Here is a 26,814-nt window from a genome sequence, read left to right as displayed (position 1 = left end):
GCCTTGCCTTATTTGGGCAGAAGCAATTTACTCTGTTCACTAGAAACGCATCTTGCCTAGACTGCAGGGTCGATCTCAAGTGTGCGAGTGATGAGGAAATCCTCTGCAGCTCACTTGCCAAGGTAAAGACCTCAGGTTCATTCTCACAGCAGTTATAATCAATCTCAAGACGTCCTTTGGGCAACAGAGGATGCAGAGACAGCTGCTTCTTCATTAGCCAAGGAAATTAAATAAAAACCTATTGTGAGCAGAGCACCCGTTGGCTGCCACCAGCTCAGTCCCTGGGGGGTGGCCAACCTAGATGAGTGGAAATGCTTTTTTGTCTAGTTGTTCTGTCAATGAGTGACAGAGGGATGCTAAAATCTCAAGCTGTGATTGTAGATTTGTCTATTATTCCCTTAAATTCTGTTCATATATGCTTCACATATTTTAAGCTCTATTACTAAACATTTACAGATTTATGACTGTTATATGTGCCTGCAGAATTGCTCCTTTTATCTCAGGTAATATTCATCATCCTGAAGTCTAGTTTGTCTTATACTAATATGGCCACTCCAGCTTCCTAAAGCACACTGTTTGTAAGACATACTCCACCCTTTTATCTTTGACCTACCTGTAGTTATATTTAAAGGCGGCACATCTTTGAGTCTTTCTTTTTCTCCTGTCTAGTAATCTCTGCCTTCAAATTGTAATGTTTAGTCCATTTACACTTAACGTTCATTACGGACATGGTTGGGTTTAAGTCTGCTACTCCGATTTGTTTATTGTTGGTCTAAGTTTTGTGTTTTTTTTGTTTTGTTTTAATTGCTCTGTTCCTCCTTTCTTACTTTTTTCTGAAGTAATTATTTTTTAGAATTCCATTCTCATCTCCTTTTTGCCTTTAAACTGTGCCCCACACTGTATTTTCTTCAGAAGAGCTAACACAACTTTATAGGAAACAGAAACAAGTGCCCTGATGCCCTCTGCCTCAGGACACTGTATCAGTACATGAAACTATGCAACTGGTTCCTGAGGAGAGCTGGGACTCCAGCCCCCACCTTCCCACCACCCCACAAAGTCCTTGTCAGTAGGGAAAGACAATGCTCGCTGTCTTCTTAAGAGCCCTTCTAGTCCTGTGATTCTACGTACTTGAAGATTATAGAAGTTTTTCTTTATGTTTCCTTTACAATAATTTTTTAAAAATTTAAATCTCTGGATCTTCTCGGCCTCCATCCTAAGAACTGAAATTCCTAAACTTCTGTTTAGTTTTCTTGAGCCTTTTCCATGAACTTCCTCTCTTTTCATACAGGGCTACAATCCATTCTCTGAAAATATATTTCAAAATCAAGCTTCAGGCCTGAGAGAACTGAATAGATCTAAGGCTTGCAAGGAGCTCCCTCTTGAGGTAGCCTTTATAAAGATGTTGAAAACTGCATTCATTTGGATGAACCGGTTGTTACAATTCCAGCTTCAGGAGCTAATAAAATTAATCTAGGAGACATGCTGGCTAAATTCTGGAAGTAAATATCTTCTTGTTACAAGTAATTCTAACTCCTAAAAGACCATATAACCTCTAACAGAAAAATAAACTCAGTGCCCCACTAAATGCACACCCTACACGTAAAATGCACCAACAACCAGAATGTGGCTCCAGAGTTCTAGTTTACGTTGCTGGTTTCAGATACTGTTCCTTATCTTGCAGAAAGGTGAGCTTTCCCCAGAGAGAGAGCTGGTGTGGGTTCGAGTGTATCTTCTGAGTCAGGGGGACCAGGGCTTGGAGATGGACTCTGCCACTCTGCAGCTGTGTGAGTTTGGGAAGGTCTTAACTCCCCTTAAGCCATCTGCAAAGTGGGGGTGATAAGTGAGTCCACCTCAGGGGGTGTGAATAGAATTGAGCAGCACAGGGCCCCGCGCACCGGAAAGTGCCCCTCTTTTCTACATTTATAAGACTCTTAGACGAGGGGCAGGACACCATCAAAAAAAAAAAAAAAAAAAAAAATCACCAGGATGCTTCCTGCATACTTCCTTCTTGAGCGAAGGCCAAAAAAAAAAAAAATGTTGCTTTGGTTTTTCACCATCATTTGGGGCATTATCTGCTAAATTCAAACAGTAACGACTGAACTTCTTTAAGGCGGTGTACACAGGCTACTTGGACAAGACCCGTCGGTTCAATGAACGAGCCATTTAAGTCACTTGCCTGGCTTTCACGGTTGAGCCAAATCTACTGGCGAGGGTATCGCACCAGGTCTCCTCTTTAAGCCACTATGAGCCTTCTGACATGGTGCTAGTGCTGCGGAAGGGACACAGTCTATTTGGAATTTCTGATGCTGCCCCTCCACCTCCCTCCAGCTCCAGCCTGGCCAGTGGTGACACACACTCTTTTGCAAACATAACCACCAATGGGCTATTGTGGAGACCATCAGTCTCCTATTTATTTTTGTTTATTTGTCTCTACCTCTGCCCGCATTCCCTGCTCCCTGTTTCCCTTTTCTCTGCAAACAAAGCTGGGAAATTGGCAGGAGAGTACAAGATGTGAACAGCCTTGGGAAAACAAGAAGGAAAAAGATACAGGAAGATAATGATCTCAGTTTCCAACAGACTAGCTGGTGAGTGCTGGGGATACACCCACGGAGGCCAAGTGGGATAATGACAAGACGGGAGAGAGACTGAGGGGTAAAGCGAGATCAGGGAGCTGGGAGTCTGCAAGGCCCTGGGACGGTACGGACCGACTCTGCCAGCTGCCTGGCGCTTCCGCAGGACACAGCCCCCCCGTCGGGGCCACAGCTTAACAAGTGCCAACGGGGGACATCAGCGCACACCGAGCCTTAGGACAAGCAGTAACACTCAATTAGACCCTCAATTTTATTTATGTCCTTTTCTTTTTTTAATGGAGGCCCTGGGGATTGAACCCAGGACCTTGTCATGCTAAGCATGCGCTCTACCACTGAGCAACCCCTACCCCCGAACCTCAATTTTATTTAAAGACCAGGAGGAGCGGTAGTCAGAGAGGTAGGTAGCTTGACATAGTCCAAGCCATGACTTGTGTATTAAATCAACCTACGTGTGGGAAGAAAGTGCAAAGTTCACACAGGTTCTTAAGATCACACGGGAGTTTTGTGATAAACCAAGATATTTCAATGCCTGTGACGACCACCATTGTGCCCTTGGCCCCTGGAGGATGAAGACTGACTTGTTCCCTTTTGCCATTGAGTGCATGGGACAAAGTGTGAGGTGCTGCCTCTAAAAACACCAGGACCAAATAAATAAATAAATAAATAAATAAATAAATAAATAAATAAATAAAATAAAATAAAAACACCAGGAAATGGTCCCCATCCTGGGTTTTGTGAAACCTCTTTCGTCCTCGCCCAGCTGGCCTTTCAAAGTGCCTCCAACAGTGAAGTCTTCACTTGGGGAGTGGGCGTGGGAGGGGAATGTTTAGAACCTTCTGCAGGCGCAGGATGTGGCCCACGTGGGGAACCCTGACTCCTCTGATGTCCCTTCTGGCTCTGATGTGCCCTGCCCGGCTCCCCAGGCTTTTAAGTGGGAGACTTCTAGTGTATCGGGGAGCAGGGACCCGGGGGGCGGGCTGGGTTTCCCATCCTGTGATGGATGGGCTGCAACGGGGGGCAGGCTGTGGACTTTCCCACCTGCCTCTCAGGACCCAGGAAGGGGGGGTCCCCAATGTGAAAACAGAGCCGCACGTCACATATCCCAACAGTTTCACCTTGACATCTTTTCAAATCTTGATTTGTCCTCAGTGGAAAATTTAAAAGGGAAGGTGGTAAGCAAAAAGCTTTAACAATCAGGAACATGTTATTTCAAGCCTGTGGCTCTGGCTTTTGTTTCTGTGAAGTCACAGCCACCGAGAGCCACCTTCATCACAATGGCCAGTGACCCCTGTGGAGACGTGCGTGGTCTCCTGAGAAGGGAGGCTAGTGTGTGTGTGGATGAGGCGTCCGGCTAAAACAGCCTGAGTTTAAAAGCACCCAAGTTCCGTTTTTTAAAAACATTAGCTTTCAATAATTACAGCTCACATCCTACGAAATAGGTAAATGTAACTACCCTCATTTTCTGATAAGAAGGCACTGCTAATATCAGTGTTCCTCCTGATGAGGTCTGACTCCACAGAGCTCAGTTCAGGTCAGACACCTGTTTAAAGTCAGTGGAAATTTTGTTTGAGAGTAAAGACATCAGATGAAGGTCCACTTTCCATTGATAAGTTTTAAACTGGGAAAGTTTTAAAATTGGGTGTATTTTTATATTCAAAATCTTGGAATAACCTAAAATGGAAAAGAATCTGAAAAGAATACATATACGTGTGTGTGTGTGTAACTGAAGCACTTTGCTGTACACCAGAAGCTAACACAACATTGTAAATAAACCATGCTTCAATTAAAAAAAATTTTTTTAAACTGAGTGCATTTGGGGTCACAGAAGAGCATCTGGTCCTGGGTTCTCATTTGCTTATCCCATCACACTGCTTTGTTCTCATCATGTCATGACTGTGTGGACGGGACAGCCTAGACCCTGCAGAGAGGTGAGGGGAATCAGATGGAAAGGGGACAGGAGAAGCCACGGGGGCTGGAGGGAACCTTCCCCAGGGGAAACAGAATAAAAACAAGGCGGGGGACTGCTGATGACAAGGTCATGACAAGCCGGGCCCGGAAATGCTGCTGTAGTTAAAAGGCAGAGAGCAGAGTCTGGAGGACACATGAACTCCAAGGGCCACCTGACAGCTTCCTGATGCAGCTGACACCTGCAGGTTTTCAGAGCTGGAAACCCGTCCCCTCCTCATACCGCTCTCTGGGTTTCCTTTTGTGACCGTAAGAGGCCATAGCATGCTTGTAGGTGTCGCCACCCCAGCATTGCCCTGCAGGCCTCCCCCTTGTCCTTTCCTGTTCTGTCCATTCTGTCCTGGATCCTACAAGGGGCCTGGGCACTTCCTGATGAAACACCACCTCCCATTGACCGAGTCCTCACGATGCTCCCAGCACTGTGCTAACAGCTTTATCTAACGAACTGCATTTGATTACCCGTCCCCAGAACGTCCATCTCTGCTTTTCACCAGTGGACCCACCGTGCTCCCTGCCCTCTCAACCCTCTGGTTCTCCAAGACACCAGACGGCCACCACAGGGCCCCTTTGCTTAGACAACAATTTTCTCCATCTAGACAAATGGCGCCACGTCTATGCAGACAGAAATCTGAGTTGTCTTTGACTCCTCCCTCCCCTACATCCTCATTCCCAGCCCACCAGGAAGTCTGACAGAGGCTCTCCCCCAAAATATGCACCCTCTTCTCTCATCTTCATGCAGCTCCCCTGACCCCCGAGGGAACTTGGTGGCTGGTCTCCCTGGGTCCTTGCCCTCTTCAATCTTTTGCTCCCGTGGCAGCAGAAGTAATGTGATTAGAATGGTAATATTCTCGGGGTGAGGTGGGGGGGGTAATAGCTCAGTGATAGAGGGCACGCTTAGCATGCACGAGGTCCTGGGTTCAATCCCCAGCACCTCCATTAAAGATATGAACAACAACAAAATAAAGAATGGTAACATTCTCCCACCGAGCACTCCTGCAGGGCTCCCCATCACACCTACCAACGAATACAGACTTCAGTTGCAGCTGGAATGTCATCCCTTGCGAGTTTTTCCTTGGCAGTACTTTTAATTCCCTCTCATCCTGCCCCCCCAGTTCCCTCCCTCAGCCTCTGGCTCTCATCCCTGCACTTAGTATAACTGAAATTATTTTAGCCACTGCTTTGTGGCTTTCCGTCTCAGAACATACAGACCGCGCACGGAGCTCGTGCGTCAGGACCTGCGTCCTGTGTGGGAAGGGTGCTTGTTTGTTCACCACTGTAGCCTAGTGCCTCGATAAATATTTGTTGAAGGTTGAATAAATGACCCATCGGGTACTGGGATTTGGTCCTGCCCTTCACTCCACCCCACCCAGCTCATTCAGCTCTCAACTTCCCAGCTCTCCTGGTTTTTAGTGAAACATTCCCACCAACAGCCTTCCTGCCAGAGGAAGGGAATCAGACGTCCCCTGGAGACCTTTGGATCCCGGATCCTACCTCCCTCAAGTCTAAAGCCTGAGGTAGAATTCCTGGGCCACATTTGGGCCTGGCCAAGGAAGCTTCAAGATGTGAGACGAGGTACCAGCAATCGTGACGCAGGAAGCCCCAGGTGACAAAGGGCTTCCCACCATTCCTTGAGTTTGACCGACTTTTACCAACAAGACATTCTTCACTTGCTTTCCCAGACTGCTAAAATGCACAGCTGAAATATCTCAGGGAAGGAAGGAGGTTCATCCTGGCTGGGAACCTGTCCGAGTGTGAGAGCCCTGCTCCCCTTCACCAGCTCCCGGCTGCTCTGGCTCCAAGTAGGGACCCAGCACCTCCACGTGTTTACCTGTCTTCCCAGTCTCAGTCTGGGGGACCCCAGTGGGTGGGCAGGGAGACAGACATGGGGTTCAACTCCAGCCCTACCACTTAAACTAGCCATGATCCTGGGCACGTTACCTCTTCTTTATAAACTGCATCACGCACACTGAGAATATTTGCTAGATGTGCTGTGAGAATTAAGTGAGAAAATGTATCTCAAAGTGCTTGGCGTGGAGGGGGTAGGGTATAGCTCAGTGGTAGAGCGAATGCGTAGCATGCACGAGGTCATGGGTTCGACCCCCAACAGCTCTGTCACAAATAAATAAATACCTAATGATCTCCCACCTGACCCCCCAAAATAAAATGCGTGGTGCGGAGCCTGGCACATAGCAAGCAGCCCACAAATAAGAGCTGTTCCTTGCGTGTGTGTCGCTAGCCCGATGGGGGTGGGGGTGCATCCTTTCACAGGAAAACCCAGGTACTGGTGACCTTCGTCCCCAAGCCCACTGCTGCAGGAGGCTGGCCTCTGCCCCGGTCAGTTAGCCCAGGTGGTCCCTCAGCCCATTCTGGCTGGACACGCACTGCTCTCTTCCTTGGTGGGGAGGGGGAGGGGGAGGGGAATGATCTCCACGTGGCCAACCAATCACCTGGTATTTACCCCCCAAGATTTCATTCTGATTTTGTGGGAGCATTTGGTAAACCAGTGGAGGTCACTTGGATTTTTACTGAGGCCTTACGAAGCACCTCACTGAGTCATGGTCCCTGTGAATCTGATGAGCGAGCTTCACTTGGTGCCCCCAGGCCACTGGTAAAGCTGTGGAGGAGGCTGGGGGACCGGGGTTTGCTTGGGTGACCTCCCCAGCAGTTTGGCTCCGTAAAAATACCAACACTGAATCTGCGTGCACCTTTATTAACGTTCTGTTACTGGAAACTGCACCCATCTTCCCCACACCAGGGTAGTGATACTCAAAAGATGGTGGAACTTCTTAAATCAAAGCTGTCAGGAGGCAAATGCCCTTGCCCAGTGACCGTGCAAAGAAAATGCCACCAGCCTGGCCGCTACTGACAGCCGACTCCGAGGATCCGGAGACCAGGACCCGGGGCCCTCACCTTGGACCCCCTCTCCTCCCACCTCCTGCTTCCAAACATCTCTCCACCCACTAGGAGGAGTAGATGTAAGAAGAAAATGTGACATTTCAATCAGCCATTTTTGGGGGACAGGGTAGAGCTCAGTGGTAGAGCACATGCTTAGTATGCACGAGGTCCCCAGAGCCTTCATTAAAAAAAATAAGACCTAATTTCCTGCGCCCTCTTCATTATTTAAAAAAAAAAAACAAACACCAAAAACAAAAAATAAATCAGTCATATTTTATTTGACGTTGACTAAAAGCCAGTTTTTCAATTTTCTCTACAGATTATAAACCCCTGTGCTGGCTCTCAGTGCCTGCACACAACCAGGCTTTGCTCTGGGAAAGGAGAGGTCTGACCGCGGCTCGTCCAGGTCAGAGGCGCCGCTGGCCCCTCAGAGGCATCCTAATTGCCCCTCCCGACAGCTGTGCTGAGAAAAGGAAGCACGTGGCAGGAATGGCAAGAGAAAGGAAAGGGGCTGCCTTCACTCAACGTTATGTATACGCTCTCTGACGGCCGTTCAAATGCAAGCACTGTTCCTCTCACCGTAAGTCAGAGCCTTGTCGTAGTCCTGGTAAAATATGACCGCGATCCATCTCGCTTGAATAAACAGATCGCGATCCTTTTGGCTGGCCTGATCCTAGGAGATTCAGACACTGGCTGGAAACAGTCACCCTGACTCTCTAGTCTGCCTACGAGAGGGGCTCGCGGGACCTGGTGTAGGACCGCCCCCCGTCCCCTTCAAGCCCGGTGTCCTTGTAACACTAGGCAGCTTCTGTCCCCTGAGGTCCAGTGCCCCTGAGTTGGGCCCAGGGGCTTTTAAAATCTTCATAAAAAGGTCCCTGGAGCTCCCATGTCACCCTCATCTAAGTATCTCAAAGTGCCTTGTCTGTGGAAATGTTAAAACCCTCAAAGGGGAGATTGATGTTGGTGGTTCTGCCTCAAAGATTCCCAAGAAAGCCAGAGGCCGGGGTTGGGGGCTGAAGACCGTGAATTAAAAAGAGGCTGGGTGTCACCTGCCTCCCCGCCGCCGCCTCACAATGTACTTAGGTTAAAATGCTAATGAGTACAAGCTAGGGGTGTTTTACCACTACAATCCAGAGCTATGAAAAAAATTGATTATCCTTGATTCTTACTTCTTTCTAATGCTACTCTAAATACTGTTAAAAAAAAAAAAAAGGAATTTAAAAGCAATGACGAAAAATTTAGAGAAACAGACTTAATAAGACAGAAATTCATCTCCTGAGACGTTGATAAGACAGCTTCCTCTGTAGGATAACGTTCTCCACGGTGGCCCTTTCTCGGTCAAATTACAGTCAATAACTCACTTTTCCATCAGATACTTACTGAGACTTTACTGTGTGCCAAGAGCGCTGTGTGGAATACAGAGGTGAGATTCCTTTCTGGTCCTGGTGGGGACCTCAGTCTCCTCAAGGAAAGAGGTCAGAGATGGACCGTAGGAAGTAAGGAACTTCCAGACACGAACACAACCGGAAGGCTCATGCTTTGGACTCTACCCTCCTGCCTGCACTATCACTGCTGCCATTCCTGACCAGCAACTGTTGGAAACGCCTTTTATCACAGCTGAGAGCTTCACACGAATGGGTCTTATGTATTTCCGTTTTACAGACGTGAAATGGGCTCAGGGAGGTTAAATCCCATGGCCATGGTCACAGGGCTAGTCAGCGGTAGAGCTGAATCACACCACATCCAGACGACGCCACAGCTGGAACCCTCACCCCTCACTCACAAACACTCAGGATAGCAGCAGCCTTCCCAGACACCCATGTAACTCACAGCTGTGCTCCTCCTTCCAAAACTGAACTCTAAGTGATGTCTTTAAGACGATCTTGGGGCAACAGGAAAACCATCAACCATGGAAATTGACTCAGTCGTGTCCAACAGCCGGCTTAACCCATTTTTCCATTAAGTTTTTCAGTCAGTCAGCTGTGGCTTACTTCCCACATCCTTCTGGTCTCTCCTCAGACACACGTCCCTTCACCAGCGAGGTCTTCCCTGACCCCCACACATCAAGTATCAGCCGTGGCCTCCCCACCCCTTTTCTAGTCTGTCCTCCTCACCCCGCCTCATTCCCCTGTAGCACCTACAACCACCCAAGATGCCATATTAATGTCGCCTGTCTCTCCCCATTAGATTAAAAGCTCTGTGAAGTCAGGGGCTTGGTTCCTTACATTGCTGTATTTCTGGTACTACAGAGCATCTGGCCCATATTAGACGTGATCCATTAAGTGTATTAAATACATCTGTTGAAATCTCAAAATGGACAAAATGCCCTCCAGACACAGAAGACAGGAGACGTGGAGCGCCACGCTGCTTGGAAGACGTCTGTGTCCTTTCATGCTCTGACTGTCGACTGTTACCTCCCTGCACAGACTCAGTCCCCCACCCTGAGCTCCTTGCTGCTTTTGCTCTGTGGTTTTCTTACCTTGGAAACCCATTCCACCCCTATCCACGGTCAAAGCTCAGCTCACATGGCAGCTCTCCCACAAACCCACCTCCACCCTCTCCACGTCCTTCAGAGCAATCCCTCCTCTCTGCAGCTCAGCCTTTCCTTGTTCCTCTGTGAAGTCACAGGCTTCACCCTGCCTTTAGAAGCTTTATCTGGGTCCTCCCAACCATTTCCAGGACAAGATTTCTGGGTCTTTTTCAGCTTTTTATCCTCTGACAAGGTGAGCAGAGTTCTTTGCTTGGTAGGAACCTAATCAACGTTTCTAGGAAAAATAAGAAACAGAGAACACAGGGTACCAGCTTCCACAAGGGGAGGACCGGTGACCCCAGCTCAGAGGGACCGGCAGAATGTTCTTAGGAACAAAATTTGATAAAATGGTTACTGGACCAAATCTCTTTCTTTCTTTCTCTTTCTTTCTTTCCCTTTCTTTCTTTCTTTCTTTAGGTCAGATTGAATATGTATTGGGATACACTATAAACTAAGAATTGACAAATCAAGGATATAACAATGAAATATAAGACCATCATAAATCAACTGATTTTGGACACAAAGATTTTCAAGTGTAAGAGCAAAATAATTAAGCAAATAATTGAGGGAGATAATTATTAAGCAAAAAACCCTCCCCAAAGAAAAAACAAGACAATGAAATCATGGGAACACTAAGATTATATCAACAGAGTTTACACAAGCTGTCAGCTTGCTACTTAAACACTAAGCAAAACACTGATTGATTTAATGGAGAAGCATCCTGATATGCATTGAAACAATTTTATTAAATCTATGATTTGGAAAAAAATTGGTATAAACTATATGCAAGTTAAAACCCTTAAAGGCTGAGACCTTGTCTGTTTTGAGTCACTAATCTATAGGAGGTCCCTCCAATAAAGCTAATTACAGCACCTCGTAAGTCCTTAATAAGTAAGTCAGAAAAGAAACTGAAAAATATCTAAAATTTTAAATTAAATGCTACAATAATGCCAAGACTTTTGTTACCTATACATGCAAAATTATCAGTTTACCAGGAACATCTGAGGAAGTATGTAAGAAGATAATTGTACTTTTTTAAGCAAATTGAAATATAAGTATTATGCAACTGAGTGAAAAACATTCTGAGCCATCTATGTATTTTGTTATAGCTTTAGCTGTTACAATTAATAGGTAAACTTACAATGAACAAAGGATTTACTAAACAATGTCTAATTGTATTAATGGCTATAAAATACCTATCAAGACTCTTTTCTTGCCAAAAATTCCATACATGAAATATGATTATTTATAACATCATCACCAAAGGCTTATAGCACAGTTCCTAGTTTACTGGCATAAGCAGTATTTAATTTAAAAGGCGTATTTATCCAACCACTAGAAAATAAGTTTGTTAATTTGCTTCAGTTTTCAAAAATTAGTTGTCAATTAACTTATTGGCATACCTGGTGCCATCATAAAGTAAGTAAATGTAAATGAACTGCAGACTAAAAGGTGAATTAAACTGTCCACACTAAGCCTGACCTCAGCTTTCACTGAACCTTTTCCTTGGAAAGAAATTGTAAAACTAAATCTCACTCGCATTTGCTTTGCTTGACATAATTGAGTCGTGACCAAAGTAGCCACAGGCGGTCCTTTAAGCCTCAGAAACACGCACCTTTTGGATCCTTGCACCGGGCACACATTTTGTGCCGGCTGTATACTTGCTGAGAGAACTTTTCTAACACTGCTGGATTGGGGCTAAGTCAACCAAATTCTCACATACTTTAATTTAGTGAAAATAGCTTGATTTTGCAAAGAAAAGAGGGCCGACAGGATGAAGAATGCAGTTTGTAATTCAGGAAGAGGGCAAAGCTAACTGGCTTGGTAGGAATATGATCCTGTGATCTACCCATGGCCTGTCCACTGCAAGCCCATTTACAGAGACCTGAAAACAAATCATTATCACTGGTTTGTGGGCTTCTAGTGTCGTGAAGGGCCTTCACCTGCCTAGAAGTAGTGTCTTTTCCTAGAACAGAGGTCCTGCTTGCAAGGCTGACAGGGCAGCGCCCCCAGGGCAGTCCCCCAGCATCGCCCCCACCTGCGTGCACTGCCTCGAGGCCGAGGTCGCAGCTTCGGCTTTTACTCTCAGCTAGATGCAAAGCAATGGCAAGGTCTGGAGTAAGGGAGTGACAAGATCTGATTCAGTCCTTCAAGTGATTTTTGAGGCCAAAGTTACATATACCCTGTGGGCAAAGTTTCCTATTTACTTTTAGCCTATTGGTACATACACAAATGCATAAATGATGTAATTAATGTACCATTTAAGGAAATTCATGAAAATAAAACACCAATTTCATCCCGTTTGAGTAAAACTCGCTTACCCACTGCACTTTTTAACCTGCAGAATAACCCCCTTTTAATTTACAGAAGTAAACTTAATGGTGAACTTTGGAAAGACAGTTATTTCACGTGTTTCTGTCAGAGGCTACAAGAGGCACGATCTGGTGCACATAGTCACGTCTCGACTCCAGCCTTGGCCAGCACCTCAGTTTCAAACATACAGAGGAAAATGACGGCTGGCACCGGCTGGCCCCAGGCCCACCGCGCCCGGCAGTCTGCTGGCTGGCCCCGCGCTCGGCTCCCCCGGCACCTAGAGGGGATGCAGACCCCTCCTCGTTCGAACAGCATTGCCTACAGACCAGTTTACCTAGAAAGTTTATTAAAAGCTGTTTTAGAAAAATATGGACTAGCCATCTTTTATTCCATAAACTTCCGGGCTTGCTAGACTCATGTACAACAAGGAGGTGCTCCTTCCAGACTTGGGAAATTACAACACAAATCAAGAAAAGTCAGAGGTCAGTCGTATGACAGGAGCTGATGTAAACGGCGAGCAGGAGGAGACCAAGATTCTCTTATTTTCATCATCAACTTAGAACTTGAATGATCAGGCCTGATTCCTTCCTAGTGCAGTTAAAAACATTCGTTTTTTAAAAAAATAATATTGACGCGACAACGTGATTTCACAATGCAGAGAATGCTCGGAACAGACGGGCTCTGTCAGACCTAGCGTCTACTTCCAATCAATTTCCCATTTTGTCCTCAAAACAACCCTGTGAAGTAGGCACAGCTGGCCCCATGTGACAGATGGGGCGCAAAGGCTTAGAGGAAGATGAGGTTCAGCCTGGCCCACGGTGGGACTGGGATCCTCAATCTGGGCCAGTTGACTCTGGAGCCTGAGTGGTCAACCACTGGACCGCACTCTCTCCTGGGGGGAGCGGGGTCCTTTTCCACAAGGCACGATCTGCGGATCCCGTGAATTCCTTCTACCTACAGCTCTAGACCCCACCAAGGAGCCCTGGGTGCTAACATTTTCTCTCTAATTATAACTTCATAACAACTAGGTGGTTCTGCTGGTGTCAGGGTCTAACAGAGTCCAGCAGAGAGTTGTCCAGTCCGCTCATCCTGTCCACCCTCTGGCCAGTGAGCCCTCGTGAAAACAGAACGACGCTAAAGGCAGAAGGGAGTGCAGAGCCTCCCTCTTCTTGTAGGCCTTTGCCACTGCTATCGATGGTCTGTCACCCCAAAATTCATAAACTGAAAACCTGACCCCCCGTGTGACGATGTTCAGAGGCTCTCGGGAGGGGATGAGGTTGTAAGGGCAGGGCCTTTACGAATGAGACCACACGAGAGACCCCAGAGCTCTGCCTTCTCCCTTCCCCCCTGTGAGATGTCCGCGAGGAGAGGCCCTCACCAGACGCCAGACCGGCCGGCGCCTTGATCTTGGCCCTCGCAGCCTCCTGAGCTGTGAGCAGTAAGGGTCTGGTGTTTAATAAGCCCCCAGTCTACTGGGTTGTGACAGCAGCCAGTCGGACGAAGACATCTACTTTCCCCAATCTGTGGCCTGCACTCCTCCAGGCCTGCCCAGATTCCGGCTAGGACCCTGAGCCAGACGGAGTCCTCACTGCAGGTTAAAATAATGAGGATTTTCAGCAGCTGCAACAGCTCTGCCTTGCGGACATAACATCCCTGGTTAAAGGGAAGTGGAAACCTCGCTCCGGGCACAACAGCACTGACTCGGGCTGTGATACATGGGGAATGAGCAAAACCTGGGACTTAAGCATCCCCTATACGTCGCTGATGCTTAAAACCTGCTGGGAAACCTGGGGAGGAGGTGGGAGAAAAAGTGTGGCACCAGGGTCGGTCCCCACTGTGCTCCCCACTCCTCTGCGCTCCTAGCAGCTCCCTCTGTCCTGGTTCCCTGATTAGTAGATCGTACTGGAGGTTTACCAAGCTCTTTGCAAATCTGAAAAGCCATGGCCCCATGAAAGAAATATTTCAGTCTGCCTAAGATGCCGCATGTACTTTCAGAGGGCTCACAGTTAAGAAACCCTGGGGTTCAGGTGAGCCTCCTTTCGGCTCTGACACACTAACTTCCGCTGATTCTGTCTGGAGGGAGCGCACACCACTCTCCTCCCGTCTTCACTCCACGGAAGACCGCCTGCCCGGGGCTGCTCCAGGCAGCGTGGGACAGGCTTGCCAGCCGGTCTGCGAGAGTGAACCGGGCTCATCCCAATAGGCACTGTGTTTGTGGTTCTTCCTTTCTTTCTTAATGAGGTTAATTTTTGCTTATTGGAGATGAAAGTAAAACAAGAAATGAATAAAGATGGGACGAGTGGAAAAGAGAGACCTCTGAGATTAAAGAATGCTCTTAGATTAAAGAGAACTCTTAGATTAAAGGCGGCAGAGTCTAATGGGACGAGGACCGTGGAGGAGCCGGGCATGCTGTGGGGAGACGGGGACAGCCCCACCCCCTCTCATCCCCTCACATCTGTCCCGAGGGATGCACTGGGGGCCACGGCAAGCTGTGGTCAGCAAACGTGCCCACCAAGCCCATGGAGTCAAACTGGCCTTTTCAGAAGCATCCACTTCCCAGTTTTTCTGGGACTGATCTGCCAAGTAGATCCTGTCCACAAAGCCCTGGGCAGACTCACCCCATCCTGGGAAAACAGATGAACACAATAGCCTTATCTCTGAGTATAAGGTTGTATCATTCTTTCCAACAAGCCAGCAGTAGATGAACAATTCAACTTTGGCGGGGTGGGGTTGGGGGAGGCTCTCATGTGGCAGGGGGCCCGGCTGTCACCCTACCTGTTTTCACTTTCATTAAGCTGACGTCACAATCATCCGCAGTGCACTTCCTCGTCTTTGGAATGGATTAAACCTTATTTTCCCCAGGGGTACAGGATGGCAACCACTCTTTCCTGCGCCAAACACGTTACGAGCGTGGTCACTAATCACATAATGTACATGATATTTCCACTCCACAGATGGGAAAGCTGCCAGCATGACTGTCTCCACTCTGCAGACAGGAAGTCAGGGCTCGGCAAGTTAAGTAACTTGCCCCAACCACACAACAAACAAGAGGCAGGGCTAGGATGCAGGCTCGAGCTGACCAAACCTGTCCTTTCTTCCTTCTCACCCAGCAGTCCCCAAAGGAGTCTGCACAGCAGGGTCCCCTGGGGAGCTCTGAAAATTCCCAACACCCACGGCACAACCTCAAAATCACAGTCTCTCGAGAAGGGACGTAGGCATCCGTGTCTTTTAAGCTTCCTGGGTGATTCTAATGAGCAGACACCATGTTAGCGCCTGGAAGCACCTTCAGCTGCAGGTACTTGCCAAAAAAGCCACGTGCAAATCAAGAGACATGAATAGAAGGAATCAAACCAAAGACTGAGCTGAGTAACTGAAGAGACACACCTAAATGAGGAAATCTGCTTTCTCTACGGGCAATGGAAGAAATTCAAATAAAAAACCTCCCTGATGCAAGCACAGATAACGCCAGTGGGATGCTGGTTTTTAGTGACTCCATGTTTAAGGGCTGAACAAAAATAGACTAAGTAAATCTCTTCTATTAGGTGGGGCTCATTTTTGTTCAGCTCTTGGGAGGAGAGTGACTGTTTAGGTCATGTCTATTTATGTTAGAGGCTGGTTCTTTGCAAACCCAGCTCTGTGGCTGGCACTGCCACTGCCCCCAGACTGGTAAGCTGAGGCCTTTTTGCAACACAGAGACTGGTGGGGCATTTGGGTAAGTGCATTTAGAAATACATTCCAATTCCTTAAAAACTGGAAGTTGGCTGGAAAAGCCTCAATCCCCCACTCTGCTAGAAAGGAAGAGTTTATTGTGTCACTATCTTGCAGAACCTGTTTGAAATATTTGATGGTCCAGTTAAGCATATGGAGGAATTCCTGCTTTTACTTGGACTGGAAGTAGCATTTTCATTGAATAGGACGTTTCTGCTTATGTCTTGGCTGAAGTCCAAGACAGGATCATTAACAAATGATTTGGTGGTAGTCATGCTTGTCCTTACTCGAGTTAATACTTTGTTTTAAGTAACAGGCATTGCCTGCTTGGGTCTATGGTGTTCATTACTGAAGGGAAATCCTTGAATTTCCAAAGCAAACCTACATATCACAATCCAGGTAGGTCAATTCCCATACTTAGATCTGATACATCCTTCTGCCTCAGATAAGAGGGAAGCTAATGATGAATGAAATCCACAGTTCACTGGTTTTCTGTTGGTTTTATTTTCCCCTTTTTTATTTAACAGTAATATCTTTCTACACACGCTATAACTAGACCCAAAACACTGTATTCTGTGTATCTGTTTACTGTGACAAGGATCTGGGAAAACCAGTCTTGTTGTTTGTGTCCTGCTCAGATGGCTCCAGAAAAATCAAACTCACGTCAGGAAAAATGTGGACTAAGAATAACTTTCTATGTATTCCACCCCCTCTTTCATTAGATTCTGTCCTGGTTCCATTAAGTGTGTGTGTATATATGTATATTTCATATAAATAAATATATATGAAATAAGAGTGATCTCCCAGGAAACTCTGAATTCAAATGGTTTAATAGTAGAAATGGCTTCTTGTGTTCTACTGATAGTTTCCCAAAGTCATTTTATAAAGTCAGTTTTGTCACTTTGTAAAGGCAAAGTCACCATGCCTGAGTTTTCCATCCATTCACTTACAGCTGAAATGTGTCACTTCTCATGTCAAATTTAATGGCAGCGTTCACAGGTGGTGGTACTAGTTTCCTTGCTAAAGTCTAGGGGTTTAGAAAAAGAGGGATCCTGTTTAGGATCTGTTGCAAGGACTGACCAAACGGAGAACCTATTTGTGAAAGATCGATCCAGGGAAGTTTGCTACGAGGCCACTGAAATCAGGTAAGTCCTTAGAAATATGACACTTTTGAATAGGAATATTTTATTGCTATAAGTAAATATAATCCCCAAATTCTAAAAAACAAGTAAACAATAAACTTATTGCTGGCTAGGAAATAGCAAAAAGATAAACTGTAAGAACTGTTTTCTTTTTTCTATAGTGGAAAGTTGAGCTAATAAAAAAATAAAAACTAGTCACTTTTAGGGGAACTCTGGGTTGATACCTGACTAAGTGAGCCTCTTTCGTGTTCAGCTTGTGTTTATCACACAACACACACCTGTATTCCCGTCTAATATGCAGATCAGAGTGATGTGCACAAGACATTTTCATTCATTGCTTCATCTCTGATCCCAACACAGTACCAGGCATCTAGTAAACACTAAATAAATGTGCGTTGGATGCACAAAGGAGCATTGGTATTTGGAGAGAAATGTCCAACATTCTAATAAAAAGCCAGACTTGTTGCCTGGAGTCAGATAGTGTGAAGGAGACGGGGCTTCAGTCGCGGTCAGGACGGCCGCATGTAGGTCTCATCCCTGGGGCTGGTGACCATTCTCTGGGAAGGCACCTCCCCATCGGCTCTGGTTGCAGGACCCCAGCTTGGCCTCCCCTTCCCAGGGGCCTCCGGGCAGTCCCCAGCGAGGCCTCCACTTGGGAAGTCTTGCTTCTCCGTAGCCTAAGTGGGCCTGGGTCTCTCTGCTACGACCTCCAGGCCCATGAAGTGTGTCCATGCGCTTCCGTTGACAGAGGCCAAGTCAAACTCTTGATAACACTGACACTTCTGGCAAAAAGCACTTCCTTTCCCTCATTAGCTTTTTCTTTTTCCTGTCAGTAATGAAAGGACAGAAATGATACAGTGACAAGGAGGAAGGTGCCCCTGAATGTTTGCTGTGGCTCTTAAGTTTGCTTGACGTCATGTGGGGGAACTTTTAAATATTAACGCTCCTCTTCACGAAGGATCCTTTAAGATGATATAAAATGAGAATTTGGCTCAGTCTTCACATATATAATTTTTAAACTTTGGAAAAGCAACTGCTTCTACTCAATTATAGTCTCCTCCCCCACGATCATCCAGGCAACATGATAAAAGGTGAAGTCAAGTTCTTTCCCAGACAGGCGAGCTGTCAGCCCCAGCCAGCTGAAAGCCGCACTTATTTCTAGGCTATGAGATCCTTTGGTGGATTTAAAAATTTGTATTAATATTATGAACGTTATCTGTTCAGAAAATACAATTAAGTATAGTACTTGGGCGCGTGCATAAAAAATTTAGATAATAAAATGTATATATATTTCTAGTTTACAATTTCCTTTCCTAAGCTGTCTATAATAATAGCCATTTGTTCTGTTTGTATATTTTTGGGTTAAAAAATTATTCTTGCAATAACACAAGAATGTGAAAATGAGCTTCATTTTCTTTCCTAGGAGCCCGTGGGTAGAGTCTTTTTCTATGGTATTTAAAAAAATGTTTTGAAAGAGATGTGTACCTCAGGAGAAATAAGAGAAGCGAACATAACATTTCTCACAGACACTAAAAGGTGCAGGAAGTATCTCTAACACAATAAATATGACCCAGTCTAAACACTGTGCCAGACTCCTCTCCTGGTAATCTTGAAGCAGTCCCCCAAGGAAAGCCCAGCCATAAAAATGATGTGATTTGAAGCCACCCACAAAAGTGCGAAATATTCCCCAATTTTAACAAATAGAGCCAGAAACAGCAGATTTAGGGAAACTACTAAAATGAATGGGAAGAGGCTTTCTTGTAAAGCATCAAACTCAACCACTTTCTTAACTGCTTGGACCCTTAAATCATTTAAAATACAACTTGCTTTGAATAAAAGTAATCTACGTGCAATTCCTACGCAGAGACCATTCTGAAACAGATGTTTGGGGGTTTGGGTTCCTTTCCTCCCTACTCTCTGAAGAATTTACTAACCGCAAAGAAATTGCTTAAGACCACCCACCTCATTTGAATGAGATCTTAGCATCAGAATTCAAGTGAGAAGCCAACGTTTACTTACAAAACCGAACAACCCACATCAAGGACGCTTTCCAATAGTGTCAATGCCGAAGCACTTCAGTTTGTCAAAGTCACCTAATACTGTTTTTATGTTTTTGTTTTTCTAATACAGTTTTTAAAACCAACTTGAAATGTTCTAAGTCTCTCGAGAATGGTGGCTTTTGAAAGCCTTCCTTTGCCGCAGACTGAAGGCAGGGAGGGAGTGCGGACTGTTAAATATTCATTCTGATTCACAAAGAGAGCTTGGCCAGATGCTCAGGCAGAGAGAGGGTAGCAGAGGCTTCGGAAAAGGGAATTAATTCATCCAGGGAACAAAGGCGTCGACCTCTGCCCTCAGCACGGTGCCTTGGGACTTTAAAGAGACTACTCCTCTCACAGAAGGGCAGGATGCACACTTGATCCTACAATCGCACCTCCAGCCGGGCGCTGAGCCTGCGCACAACTCGGTCTGAAGGAACGATCCTATTTCTAAGCTTGTGCACCATTCTGCTCTTTCTCCGGCCACCCACCCACAGAAAAGAGCCCAGAACCTCCTCTTAGGTTCTTGCCCCCCTAATTTAAGGGTTCCAAAATAATCTGCTCACAAAGGTACTAGAATGTCCATGTTAGTCCTCAAATCCATGCTGCTCCTTTTTTAGGGGGATGCCAGAAGGCTGGGGCTGGGATGAGTGTGTATCTGCCAATTGCAGGTTTAGTTACAAAAGAATAGAAGGAAGGGGGAGGAGTCTTTTCTTATCTCTACATTAAATTTAGTAAAAGTGCCAAGCAAGGTCTAAGTTTTCTACAGAGTCTTCTCACGTGTTTGAGTATCTTTGGAGATTTTCTTTTTTTTTTCTTACTACAATATTGTGGAATCCATAAAAATACACTCTAACACACAACACACAGGGCAGAATGAAACAAAAAAGACGCAACTGAACAGCCTACGGCTATAGCCAGACAGCCCACATTCCTTCTCCAATTTTCTACTTACTTAATAGAAAATATCAAAATATACTATAAGGATACGATAATCAATTTAATAGAATATATGGTATAATCAGAAACTGAAGAAAGCTAATGTGCTATCCTCAAGGATTATCTTTAATCTGGGTTGTAGAATGCATTATCAAAAATACTTTGACATTCAAAAATATCTTAGCCTTTCAACAAATAACGAGTGTTCAAATATAGAAAAGGACAGTGATTCAGTGAGAGACTGTGGAAGCCCTAAACTACGTATATATATATATATATATCTCCCCAGCTAGATACATGGTCACAAAAATCACTCGGCTTACAGGCAAAGACGAACCACAAAAGAGGCACTGAGCTACCAAGCAAAATAAACGACCGGCAACCAAAGTTCATTTCAATTTTTATTATGAATGTCCAAAGTGACAGCATACTGTGAGAGTGTTAGGTTCTCATGATTAAATTTCAGGAGACCACGGACTACAGCATTCCAAGCACTTTAATTTGTGACAGAGCCAAAACAAATAAAAGAATAATAAAAATATTCTTTAAGTGTAAAGGGTGCTCATACTCAAGTTTGCTTGTTTGTTTCCCTGCAGATATTGTGAACACTGATCGTTTCCAAAACACAAATCCTGGTCTGGATTCTTGCAACAAACTTTTATAACCTCTGCCTGAATAAGAAGCAACTAAGAAACGTACTTATAAAGTATATTTGCGATACAGTGTCACACGCCCACACTGTCCTGTCCTTCCTCTCCCACGAGGCTTCTTGTCTGCCACCGGGCACCTGCCGTTTATAAAAACAGGACACGAAGGTTGGAGTGGGATACCCCAAAGAACCTGAATTTCCTCAAAGCTGCGTTTTTCTAAATGAAAGTTTAAGACTTCCAACGTCTGAGAATGTCCAAAGAGATGACTAATAATAATGGATTAAAGCCACCAGTCAGGAATTACAGTCTATGCACGCTGTGTCCGGGGGAAAAAGCCTTGGGTGACTAAAGCTATGGTTCTAGCCATCGGTAGTTCCAACACAATATGACATGTTTTCCCCTGAAGGGTTTCCTCGTCATCCGTCCTTTTCATCATTGGTACAGGATGATGCTACAGAGTTTGTTGCCATGGATATTCCAAAAGATTCTGAATCTGCAGAGGTGCATATCTCTTGCAGATGTAAAACTGTTCATCTGAGTGGATCCTCAAAAAGAACAATTATGAAATAAAAACTCATAGAGTTTGTGTTTAAAATTTATAAAATTCAACCTGCTCCAACAGGTAATAGAGGGAGGCATGCTTGCAACCTCTGGATCCTAGCAGAAACAATGTTTGAGAGCACACAGCCTTCTCAATAGGTAACGGCGGGTTTCTTTTAACGCTTCCTTAAACAAGATCCGACGTGAGGCCCATTAGAACTCTGAAGCACGTCTCACTTATTTCTACAAGGCCTGGGACACACGAAGCTGCCAGAACTTCATTCATCATCTTGCCTGTTGACAAAAGGAACAATAACTGGTCATCACTGGTCAACGGAATCACTTTCCCTAGTTTTTTTTTTTCCCCCAAGATAATTCCTAAAGAAGAGGCAGTGTGAACACAATAGTAAATGTTTCAATGTTTGATGAATTTCTGTGCTCTCAAATGCCCCTCTCCTTCCAGTAGAGCAGAAAGAACCAGAGTGTTCGTCTCTCCTCAAAGCAAGAATGGTTCAGGAGGGACCCCTGTCCTGGGAGGCTGCACGTCCCTTCCGCCAATAACTAACAACGTCACCTCACCTTGCTGGGCCCTGCTTCCTGCACGTAGAGACTAAGAGGACTTCAGTGGCTGAGGTCTAAAAAGAAAGCCACCAACTAACCTTGAATAAATACATTAATAAGTACAACAACATGGATGCTCTCTGTAAGAGCACACTAGCCAGCCCTAAAACCCAGCTGGTGGGGCTAGTTTAAGTAATTATGTCAAATAACTTTACAAAGACACACACACGTTAGTAAGCAGAGGTGGGATCTAGACCCAGGAGGTCTCAGCCTAAAACTGATGCTTTCAGCCACCATGCCGAACAACCTCACCATACCTTGTTAAAATGATAATGAACTGGGGCTGGGAAGTTTAATGTGACTTTCTCAGCTGTCACAGGTACAAACAGGAATTAGGTTCACTATTTAGAACCACTAATAGATCCTATTAGGAACAAAATAATAAGCTTCAGTAACTGAAAAATTGTATTCAGCAATTTTGATTTTATCTTTATGCCTCTGAGGCTGGTAAAACTTGGATGATGCCAAAACAACCATTTATTATTTATATCTTGTCCTATTATTCTGTTATGTCATTATTATATTAAATATATATATATATATATTTTAAGGCATCATGGCTGCCATGTGCAACAAGAAAAAGAGTTGAACACTTTTTTTCATCTTTCCACTGTGGCTGTGGACTGAGGGGAGACACAACTTTGTGAAATGTGTGAATGAGTCACCCAAAATAAAGCCGGCACCAAGATAGCATCTATTACTTCAGATTATTCTAAGTGTTTTGCTAATGAGTTCATCCTTCAAACGCTGGGGTAAAAGCTGCTCAAGAAAGAAAGCGACAAGGAAATAAGCTACAAGGCTAACGGGACAGAGCCATTCACCATTTTCTTAAATCTGGGTAAGATTTGCTAGGTCATAACAGGATAGGGTTGTTGTCCAGAGCAAACCAGCATTTGCGTGATAAAAGGCACAGAGATCGCAATGGGGAACAGAAGGGAAAAAATGCAAGTTTACTCAAATCCTGGGGTGGGGACTCATGAGAATGATCTATTAACACACGTACATATATCAACACAGACTAAATTTCTGTGTTTCTTTGTCGCCAAGTGAGAGAAATAAATATTTCTGTCTTGACAAATGAACTTGAAATAAACAAACAGTAAGTAAAATTTATTATGGAATTCTGGCAAGTGTTTTTATGACCATGGACTTCTGGGATGTGTTAGTATATATCCTAAGTGCCTGATGGAACTGCTACAAGAGCGTGTAAGATGATCCATCACTGGAGAAGGTGGATGGATACTAAAAAGTAAACATCAAGCACTCGTGCAAGTCACAGCACAGAGAGACGGAGGTCATGGTCACACGGCTCATGTCTGGAGAGTGCTTTAGTTTTCAAAGCCCTTTCCCACTTATGGACCCTCTGGTCTTTATAATGGGGGACCCTGTGTACATGAGACGCAGCTGAGGTTTGAGGGCTTGGGCCACCTGCCCGGTGTTACATGGATGTGCAGGTCATCGAGTCACTGAGCAGAATGAGGACTGTCGCTGGCTGGTGACAATGAATAGCAATGAATCCACTATTTACTATCCTTCATGTCTTCTGTACCATTGTGTTCCATTATCGCTCATATATTAAGGGTCTCATAAAGAAAACCCTGCAAAACAGATCTAACTGCCTCCACAAACACTCTGAGCTTGGAGAAGTGCCTTGCCCGGTGTCACAAGGCACACAGCGCACAGCAGAGCCAGAGCTCCCGGCTGCGTCAGCCACGGTCCCGGGTCCTGCTCATCTCACAGCTCTGTCTTTGTGTGTCAGATCCAACACAAGCTCTGCATCTAACGTCTAGTCATGAAGACAGACACCCACTGCTCCAGGGACCTGCCACCGAGCGGCACTGCAGGCAGGCGGGCTTATCCCAAACTCCTTAAATAGAGTCTCTGGGAAGAAGAGCATTCTTGATTATTCAGGGATCGCTCTTTGTTAGCAGTGACCCGTGTGCTGCACGATCCCCTGTGATACTGGCTATAATTTCATAGTAAATGAAGAGTACGAGGCCAAATACCTCACTGTTCAGTGAGAATGTGGTGTAAAGGAGAAGACTTTTTTTTTTTTTTAAGGTAAACTGAGAGATAGCAGTGCCTGGCGGTGGAAGTAGTACCTGGAAGGTAACGGTAAAAGCTCTAGGACCAGTTTTCTGCGGCTCCAGTTGTCATAAGTGATGGATTTGCTGCAACTGCCCTTAATTTTGAAATGCAATTATTCTTTTATAAATTGGGCACAATGAGGCAAACTGACTTGGAGACACTCCTCACACAGCGGGGACTCGCTGGGGGCTGCGAGTGCCGGGTAACTGACATATGTGTCTCAATCTATGCCGACAGCCCTGCAAAGTAGACATTCGCTAATCCCACGCTGCATAGGAGAAAATGAAGTTCAAAGAGGTTAAATAACCTTCCCAAGGTGACATGGCCAGAAAGTGGCTGAGTCTGGATTTCAAATTAAGTGTGTCTGACCTCCCCCAAGTTATACACCTTTCCTCTCACAGGCTGCTTCCCCAGAGACCTGAGTTATAGACATGTGAATGGTCACCTTGTACTGTGACCCACCACAGGGACCAGCCCTGCAGGGGAGGCCCAGCTGCTTCCAAAGCAGTCACACCCTTTCTTACTCGCAGAAACCTGGCTCTGGAGCCAGTAGCCAGGCTTCCATGTCTGCAGGGCCGCAGAAGGAGGGAGTAAGGACCAGCAGAAACAACCACAGGTGGGCCAAGTGCCTGGAGAAACAGAAACTAACTTCAGTCACAGCTTAAAGGCTTCTGTGATCTATTTCCCATTTTTCCACCTCAAGTAAATGAGGTCACATTTCCAAAAGACCTATTAGGCTGAAAACTGCCTACAGCCTGAAGAATCACTTCTAAATTACAGCTGAGAAAGACGCAGACTCTACAGAGAGGATCTGACCCCTTTTTAATTAATCTCCTTCATTTCCTCCCCCAGCAACACTCTCATCAAAGTGGCCAGTGATCGGCCAAGCAGGCGGACTGGAATTTGCTGTCCTCTCTCCCGTTTTCCACAGAAGGAGGCGACTGCGAAGCCAGGGGACAGAAAACCCACCCAGGATGTGATCTGTTCCAGCACTGAGGCTCTTGGATTAACCACTAGTGGGCTAAACAAGGAGGAGATGGAGCAACACCAAGAAAACCAAGTCCTTTCAAGAGACTTTCAGATCCAAGCCTCAGCCAGCTCGCCCTGCTGCGCAGAAAGGAAGGTGCCAGAGTTATTCCCGGATGCCAGGCCCCCATCTGCCTCGTCCAGCTGATCGGCGTGGCCGGCCCATATGGGAGCAGGATGGCTGGCATAGCTCTGAAAGGAGCAGTGCGTGCAGACGTGCTCTGACATAATTTGCTAAATGTCTTATTGCTCTATAGCTCGAAACCTACTTACAATGTGTGGAGCGACGTCCCATTAGATTAGAACAGTATGAAGTCAGGTCTTGACAAGAACCCAGTGGAAGAATAATTAAAATAAAAGAAAGGGAATGATTTCCTATTAGGGACGTTTATTCTACGATGGGGGGGGGGCAGAGCTCCTCTGTTAAGCTGAGATCCTGTCTTTTTTGCTGCTTCGTGCCCACACGTGTATGGTGCCTACAATTACAGGGATTCCCCAAAGAAGCTACTTAATTCCAATTTGATAAAAAGAAGGACCGTACATATCAGTGCAGAAACAGACCTTGGGAATTACAGGGCACAGAACTCTCGTCTTGAACATTAGAAAACTGGAGCTAGAGGTTTCACACTTGCCCGTGGGCACACAGAGACCAGGCACCTGGATGATGCTGAGACTCGAGCCTACCATACACTGTATGCCCTACAAAGCCCCTTAGTCATTTCATTCAGATATCTCAGATACTAAATCCTGAAAAATTATGCCACTTGGCACGAAGGATCCAAACACAATATAGACTTTTGAAGGATCCAAATATAACAGAGACTCCTGGACCAACTGGACTGAGCTGTTGCCAAAGGCACTGAAGTCCAGTCTTGTGTGAGCTGGAGGGGGGAAGGCGCAGGGTCCCTGAGCACGGGGCTCAGGGTCCGGCAGAACCGGCAGCGACCTCATTTATGGAGCGGCGGCTCAGCATTCCAGCTGAAAGCGTGCACTCTGGCATCTAACACATCAGCCTTGCAGCGCTGATTTTGCTCTTCGTTAGGTATGCAGTCACTGCGCAGGTTCTTCAGCGGTTGTGCGTTTCCTCAACTGTGAAACGGAGATGAATACCCAGGACTAAGGCTAACGGGGGGGATTAAGTGAGGGGCTGTGGGAAGGTCCGTCACAGAGGAGGCAGGAGGGGGATGGAGACCTCTGCCAGTCATGTCCTCAGGCAGCCCTGGCGACGGAAGCAGAGAGCAGAGATGCTCACTGGCGCTGGGGTTTCAGGAGGGAGGGTGACGTCTGCCAGCCCTGCCCCCTCTGCCCGCGCTGCGCAGTCAGCCCCTGAAAACTCTACCAGCCGGCGCCTCCTCGGGAGGTGGGGAGCCGAGGCCCAGCCTCCAGCCTCCAGTGGTCCGTACCCCGAGGGAAGCCTCGTTTTCATCATCTTCTCCCTCCTTTCCCAGACTGTAAGCACCTCCCTGACCTATTGAAAAAGTGAATGAAGGAGGCCCACCACCCCTCAGCTCCTCACGGACGCGTCAGTGAGTCTCCTGACCACACGCTCCAGGCCACTCCGGCCATGACAGATCAGCATCCTTCCCTTCTCCACTCTGCTCCCAGTCCCGCCAACCAGGCCCACCTCCCGCTTCCTCCTCCACCGCCCAGCACTGTCTCTGTCTCTCTCTGGGCCACTCATATTTGGAGGAGAGAATCACCACAAGCAACAAGGAACCAGTACCTCCACATGTGTTTTTAAAGTCAAAGCTTATGCCCTCGTTGAAATAC

The 26,814-nt window shown here is 46.1% G+C and overlaps 1 protein-coding gene across 7 annotated transcripts in view; it reads right to left on the bottom strand.

Annotated features, from left to right (window-relative positions):
* Positions 1 to 26,814, bottom strand: part of SCAF8 (SR-related CTD associated factor 8) — a 191,643-nt gene that overhangs the window by 34,748 nt on the left and 130,081 nt on the right. Inside the window, exon 22 of one of the 7 annotated variants that reach the window (XM_032485235.1) lies at positions 20,515 to 21,603. The exons of the other annotated variants lie outside the window; for them this stretch is intronic. The gene's annotated coding sequence lies outside the window, so the exon portion shown is untranslated. Of the gene's footprint in view, positions 1 to 20,514; positions 21,604 to 26,814 lie in introns of those variants that run through there. 7 annotated transcript variants of the gene reach the window in all.

The sequence above is a fragment of the Camelus ferus genome, chromosome 8 (genome assembly GCF_009834535.1).
Source record: "Camelus ferus isolate YT-003-E chromosome 8, BCGSAC_Cfer_1.0, whole genome shotgun sequence".
In the NCBI taxonomy this organism is placed as follows: domain Eukaryota; kingdom Metazoa; phylum Chordata; class Mammalia; order Artiodactyla; family Camelidae; genus Camelus; species Camelus ferus.
This window is presented reverse-complemented; position numbering and strand designations above follow the sequence as displayed.